The following is a 6,882-nucleotide window of genomic DNA, read 5'->3' on the forward strand; positions in this document are numbered from 1 at the left end:
GAATTCAGACCAGACCCAGATATGTCCCCAGTGTGTGTCCCCAGAGGACTTGTGAGGACACCTCATTCCCCACGAGCCAGACTTTGGAGCTCATTGAGTCAAAATCTTGCCTCGTACCCCAGGAAAAATTGACTGTCACAACCAAGGGAACTTGCTTGACCGGTCCCTGTGGGTGCTGCTGGAGAACAAGGTGTTGTTCTGATGAAGGGAAATGGGAAGCACAGCCTGCAGCAGCCCCACGCCAAGCTGGGACCCAGAGACTGGAGATACAGAGCCCCAGGGTAGGCTGCAGCAGGGGGAGGGAGGGGACATGAGGGTGCCCCTGCAGATTCCTGGGCTGGGGAAGGCTGAAAAGCTGGAAAGGGCACAGAGACAGACCACGTAGGCCATGAAGATGCTGGTTTTTTTTCAGATACTGTTTTTCCAGGTCAAAGTCCCAAAAGAGCCAACAGGGTGTTGAGGGGCTTCACCTCCCCAAGTCCTCCTCTGCTCTTGGGATCATCCCCAAGCTCTGCAGCAGGGCTGCCCAGTCAGCAAAGTCCATATTGCCCTGAGAAATACAGGTTTGGGGCTTTCTCCTGCTGCCTGGGCACCAGCAGAGTGCAGGGGGGGTAAGCATGAAGCAACGAGAGGCCCTGGGACGATGCCTGGGGAGCTGCTGGCTCGGGAGCAATGCCAGGACCCCGCCGTGATGGCAGCACAGAGATGGTGCCACCCCACAGCTGAGCACCCTGGTGTGCCCCACTCCTCACTGGCAGGCACAGAAAGCCCCACGGCCAAAATCTCCCTGTGTGCCTGTTTGACCTGTCTTAGAGGCTGGATTTTGGGCCAGCTGCTGGGGCTGGGGGTGTGCAGGGAGCGGGAAGGTTTCGTGGCACATCCTGGGGGCACTGGGGGAATTTGGCACCAAAATCCTGCCACTTCCCATGAGGAATGAGGGTGCTGAGCTGGGAGGGCTTGTCCCACGGCTGCCCCTTGCTGTGTCACCCACCCAGAGGGGCTGAGCTGGATGGTGAGGGACTTGCATCCTCCCCACGCCCGACCCGCTGGGCACGGGGAGGGTCCGACATGCCCGCAGCATAAAGGGCTCATTGTTCCCAGATGGAAATGATCGTCCTGGTGACCTGGAAAGACAGAGCAGCTCTGTCAGCAAAGCTATAGGGCTTCAAAGGCTGAGATCAAAGGGCCCCCCAGGGTCGGGCTCTGCCAGGCCTTCAGAACCACCTGTAATAAAAGGCACCTCCCAATTATTCTCATTTTGCCTTCGGCAGCCGCTGGGGCAAAGGGCTCATTGTTCCCAGATGGAAATGATCGTCCTGGTGACCTGGAAAGACAGAGCAGCTCTGTCAGCAAAGCTATAGGGCTTCAAAGGCTGAGATCAAAGGGCCCCCCAGGGTCGGGCTCTGCCAGGCCTTCAGAACCACCTGTAATAAAAGGCACCTCCCAATTATTCTCATTTTGCCTTCGGCAGCCGCTGGGGCCAGCCTCAGCAGCCAGCCTGCACACGCCTCTGCCCACCGCCAGCCCTGCCCCCTGCCCCCTCCTGGCACCCTCCTCCACTCCAGCCCCTGCCCTGGGGGGGCTGCACAGCCCAGCAGGGTGCAGGCAGCCAGGGGGCCGGTGGCTAGTGGGGATGTGGCTTCTCCCAGCACGACCTGGCAGCCCCAGCACGGGGCACTGGGAACCTGCTCTGCTGTCTCTGCAGCACCCTGAAGTCTCTCTTGGCAGCAGGCTCCCCAGGCTCTCTCCTCAGCTTCTTATCTCCTGGACTTCAGCCCTCACCATCATTATCTGCAGACACACCTCATGCACGCAGTGACCAGCCTGGGAACACTGTTTCTCGATCTGTTTTAAATTGGCAGAGGTGGCCCTGGAAGTGCCAGTGCTCTTGTGCAACCAGGGCACGCTCCCCAGGGTCACCTCCCCCCAGAATGGGCCAGCATGGCTCCTGGCACGGCCGGGAAGCCATGGCTCCTGGCACGGCAGGGATGCTGAGTGCCCTTGGCTGGCACCTGCCAGGTGCTGTCTCTGACCTGGGATGTCACCTGAGATATCAGCACTGCTCCTCAGAAAGCTGTAGAGCTAAGCAGAGGAGGAGGAGGAGATGTGTGTTGGCTCAGAGGCTCCTCCAGCCAAGGGCCACCCAGCTCCTGGACTGGCACGGGGTCAGCTCTGACCCTGGGCTGCAGGTTCTCAGGAGCTGAGTGTGCGTGGTCCCAGCAGGCTCCTTTTTGGGTCAGATGGGCACCTTGTCTCCCTCAGGTTCTGCCACCTTCATGAAGCCCAGCCTGGCAGAAGAACCCTAAAGAACTCATCTGTGGGAACAGGCCAACACGTGTCAATCTCAGATGGGGACATGAAACCCCCCCACGGCCACCCCTGGTTTGAACTGGCTCCTCCTTCCTCAGGCAGTGCTGGGGAGAGGTTTCAGCCTTTCCCTTCCCTCCAGTGGAGCAGCCAAAGGGAGCAGGGAGCAGTGGGGACAGGGGGTACCCCACCCCCTCCCTCTGACTGCAGAGGTGACCCCAGTGTGGGACATGCCTGGGGCTTAGAGGCAAGGGCAGGGTGCTGCAGGGACACTGCTGGTGGGGCACAGCCTTGCTCCCCCACAGCAGGACCCACCAGCCCAGGTTCTGCTCCTCAGGACAGCGCACAAAGATGGCCAGTTTAGTGTGATGACATCAGCCATCCTCCCAGAGGAGACTGTCCCTCTGTCCCCAGGGGCAACCGAGCCCTGGGAGCTCAGTCCTGGCTCACATGACACAGTTTTTAACCTACACCCTACGAACGCAGCTCGGGGCCAAGCGTGGGGAGGCTGCTGGGGCTGGAGCCCCTGGGCTGAGCTCTCCCACGCTCTCCTCCTGGGCTAAGAGCCCCTTCAGCCTTGGTTCCTGTGCTCTGAGCTGTCTCAGGGAAGAGGCGAGAGGCTGTCAGAGTCCTGGAGTGCCCTCAGCTCCACCCGTGCCCTGGGAACACCCCCAAACACCACTCGCTGGAGCAGGAGGCTGTGGGGCCGTGCCAGCCCCTGTTTGCCCTCATTTCTGCTCCCTCTGGCACAGCCATGGTGCCACTTCACGTGGCACCCGGTGTGTGGGGAGAGACGAGGGGCTGGCAGGGAGGGCCAGCACTGCCCGTGTCCCCAGTGCCACCTCCCTGTGTTCTTTGCAATGAAACCATGGATCCAGTCAGAGCTGGGAGGCAGGGAGGTGGGGAGAGCTGGCACGCCACCACTGCTGGAGCCAGAAGGGCTGTGGGGTGTGGGAGAGCTTCCCTTCCAGGAGCAAAAAGATCTGTTTTAGCCCATGCATCTGTCACCTCTGCGTGTCGGTGGTGAGGATGAGACAGGAATTTCCCCATGGGAAAGGCAGCTTGCCATCACAGGGTGGCTGCCAGGAGCAGGGCTGCACCCTGGGACTGCAGCAGTCCTGAACCTCAACCACCCCCCTCCATGCCTCTGCTGTCTGAGGGACAAGCTCCCAGCCCTGGCAGGGCTCTGAACTCTGCTTTTTGCTGTCAGGGTTGGTTTTATCCTCTTTGGTGGCTGCAGGCTCACAACTACCCAGGGCTAGTGGCCAGGGAGAGCTTCCAAGCACCCCAGGACCCAAACCCACCCCCTTGGCACTGCTGGCTCAGCCAGCAGCAGACTCATCAGGCTTCTCCCAGGCAAGTCCCCGCTGGGAAACTGCACCAGTCAAATGGATGGGCTCCTTTGAACTCATTTCTCCAAGTCCAGAAGGATCATGTGACGACATCTTCAGACTGAAGTTTGCTGGTGACAGACCAAAACCACTCCAGTCCCAGTCTGGGGTGCATTGAAGGCAGTAAGGTTATACTGGTTGGTGCTGGTGTCTTTTCTCAGCAGAAAAGGGATAGCTGATATGCTCATTTATGCCCCTCGTGAACTGGTTTTAGCCAAATGTAAGTCTGTGAGACCCGATGAGATGCATCCCAGGCCTGAGGGAACTGGCTGATGCAGTTGCCAAGCCAACCTCCACGCTATTTGGAAAGTCCTGGCAGTCAGGTGAAGTCCCTGGTGACTGGAAGAAGGGAAACGTTGCACCTAAAGCTTTAAAAGCCTCTTCCAACCCAAACCATTCCATGATTCTGTTTTGTGATTCTGAACTGCAAGTGCTGGATCAGCAAATGGCCACACAGCCTGGATCTGTGCTTGGAGGATGACCCACAGGGTTACGTGGGCTCCCCAGCTCTGTGCAGGAGGATCTCAATCCACATACAGCCTGTGACCAGCACTGGCTGAGTGTCCCGTGTGGTCATTGCCCTCCTGTGGCCATTTCCAGGCCAGCTGAGTGCAGCAGAGTGTGTGTGGACAAAGCTGGAGGTGCTCCAGGCTGACCTGGGCCACTCCATCACCAGTGTGAGTGCTGCTCAGGGAAGCAGCTGAAGTAGATCAGGGGGGTCCTAAAACAAGCCCCTTTGCTGGGCCCAGTCCTTGAGCACTACTGGTGAGCAGCTTCTCCTGGGGCTTAGCTGCATTCCCACCTTCTCCCACAGGACCTGTCCCAGCCTTGCTAGCCACAAGGGCCACGGCAGTGTGCTGTGGGGAGCCCACCAGCCAGGCTGCAGCAGGGCTGACAGGCGTGGCCACATGCACTCTCACCATCACATCCTTCTGCTCATCACCACGTCCCTCAGCCCTTCCCAGAGGACACCCCTGGGCTGGAGAGTCGGGGTGTTCCCAGGAGCACAGGTAAACTGAAAACTCTTCTGGCTGCAAGGTCACCCAAAGCTCAACAAGAACCTTTTCCTAGCTTCATCCTCACTTATTTTGGCTTCTGTTCTCCTTCCCTGCCCACTGCACCCAGTCCCAGGACCAGAGGGGTGCTGGAGACACAGTGTAAGGTGTCGAGGGAACCGTCCTGCTGCAGCCCAGCAGTAGCCACGCTGTGGTTGTCAGCCAAAGGCAAGGCAGCTGCTCGCTGTGGGCACATCCCAGCTGTGGGATGAGCTCATGCCAGGGCTGGGGCAGGTCCAGAAGAGCCCTGGAGGGCTGGATGTGGTCTCTGCAGTCGGATCCTGGCCACAGGACAGCTCTGTGTGGACTCCGGGCTTGGGGCTTTCCTCACCCTGTGCTGCAATCTCACCCTTCCTGAGCAGAACGAAGGGGGCCAGGGTGGGCCACTGCCTCTGGGCTGGGGACTGGGGGACACCTGGGTGCCCTGAGCCCTTCCCACCCTCCAGGGCACACACCCAGCGTGGGGTGCCCGGGTTTGGCCACGGCAGGGACCCGGAGCACGAGCACAGGGGAGGAGCAGCAGCTACCACGGGGCCCCTGAGGTGCACGTTTTCCTTTCAAACAAACTGTGAGCATTCACCTCCATAAATAAATAAATAGCAGGAGCCTGGCACCCGCCTGCTCCCAGCTTGACAAAGAGGCCAGTGTCTGCAGCCAGGCTCCTCCTCCGGCGCTGCCAGGACTTGCTCATCCCGGGTTGCCAGGCTGTGGCAAAGCCAAGCCGTGGGCTGCTCTCCAGGGCACATGATCTGCTGGGGAGAGCGTGCGGGGCTGGCCGGGGGCAGAGCCCTCGGGATACCCGGGTGCCAAGGCAGAGCAGGCCCTGGGAATGGGCGGGAGGTGGGGAATTTCCACGGCGAGGTGGCCCAGAGCTGAGCCCAGCCCGTTCCTTGGAAAGCCCAACGACACGGGGAGACGCCAGTGGCCAAGCCAAGGTCGGGCCATGAGTCAGCAGCGCGGGGCTGGGGACGAGCCTGAGGACTCCAGGGCACGTGTGGCAGCGTCGGGCAAAGCCTGGCAGGCTGCAGGGCTCCTGCCCCAGGGTGCCACACGAACCACCCTCTTCCCGAGGAGATAGGAGGGAGGTTCAGAAGGTCCTGCAGCTCTTTCCTTCCCTGCAAGCCTGTCCCTTTTCTGAGGAATGAGGGCAAAGTGCTGCCTGCACCAGGGTGATCTCACCCAGTCCTGTGTCAAAGGGAGTATGCAGCTCTGCCACCCTCTCTCAGCCCCTCCACCTGCCGGGTGGGCTGGGGGTGCACAGGGTCTGTGCCACCCCAGAGGGCAGAAGGCAGATGAGGACGAGAGCAGGACCACAGGGACTCAGGCTGGGGGCAAAGGAGGGCTTTCAACATGAGGTCTGGGCTCTTCATGGTCACTCTCAGCGTTGCTTTTTATTTCTGAGAGCAAAAGATTTGAAGACAGAGTAGCTTCAGGAGCACTACGTGTCTGAAAATAATCAGAGCTCCCCAGAGCCTGCAGCCCCTGCCCAGCAGCTGTGCCATGCAGGGCCTGCCCCAGCCCCACAGGGTCCTGTCCCCGTGGCAGACCAGGCCACATCTGCACCCTAAATTCCTTCTGCAGCTAAAAGACCTCCCAGAGGTGCTGGAAGAGTGGGCTTGTGGCAGGGCTGACATGTCCCTGCAGGGTGGGAAGCTGGGCTGTGCCTGGCACCCTGTGCACATCACTCCTGTGCTGGGGAACCCCCTGCTTGGGCAGATGAGGGGCTCTGGAGTCTTCCCATGCTGGGCCCTGATGTCTCTGCTGCTCCACGGCTGGGACAGGAAGGGAGAACAGCACAAAACATGGACCCAGCCACTGGGGGCAAGGGCAGGGAGGGTGCTCCTGAATCCAGGGCACCAGGGGCACCTCAGGCAGGACATCCAACCCCTGGCTATTGCTGCTGCACCAAGGAAGTGCTGCTACACTTAACCACCATGGCTAAGCTGAGCTGAAAGCCTGAGCTCCCCTTGCAGCCCTGGGAGACCCAGAGAGATTGCAAGATCTTCAGCTGCCCTGGAGACCTGGGTGGACGCCGAGAATCTCCTGGCTCCTCTCATCCCCACTGGGAGTGCAGCCAGAAGGTGATGAACCCCAGGTCCACGTGCCCATTGCTGGGGGAGGCGAGCAGG

Source organism: Merops nubicus, unplaced genomic scaffold, assembly GCF_000691845.1.
Source record: "Merops nubicus isolate BGI_N331 unplaced genomic scaffold, ASM69184v1 scaffold26693, whole genome shotgun sequence".
NCBI lineage: Eukaryota > Metazoa > Chordata > Aves > Coraciiformes > Meropidae > Merops > Merops nubicus.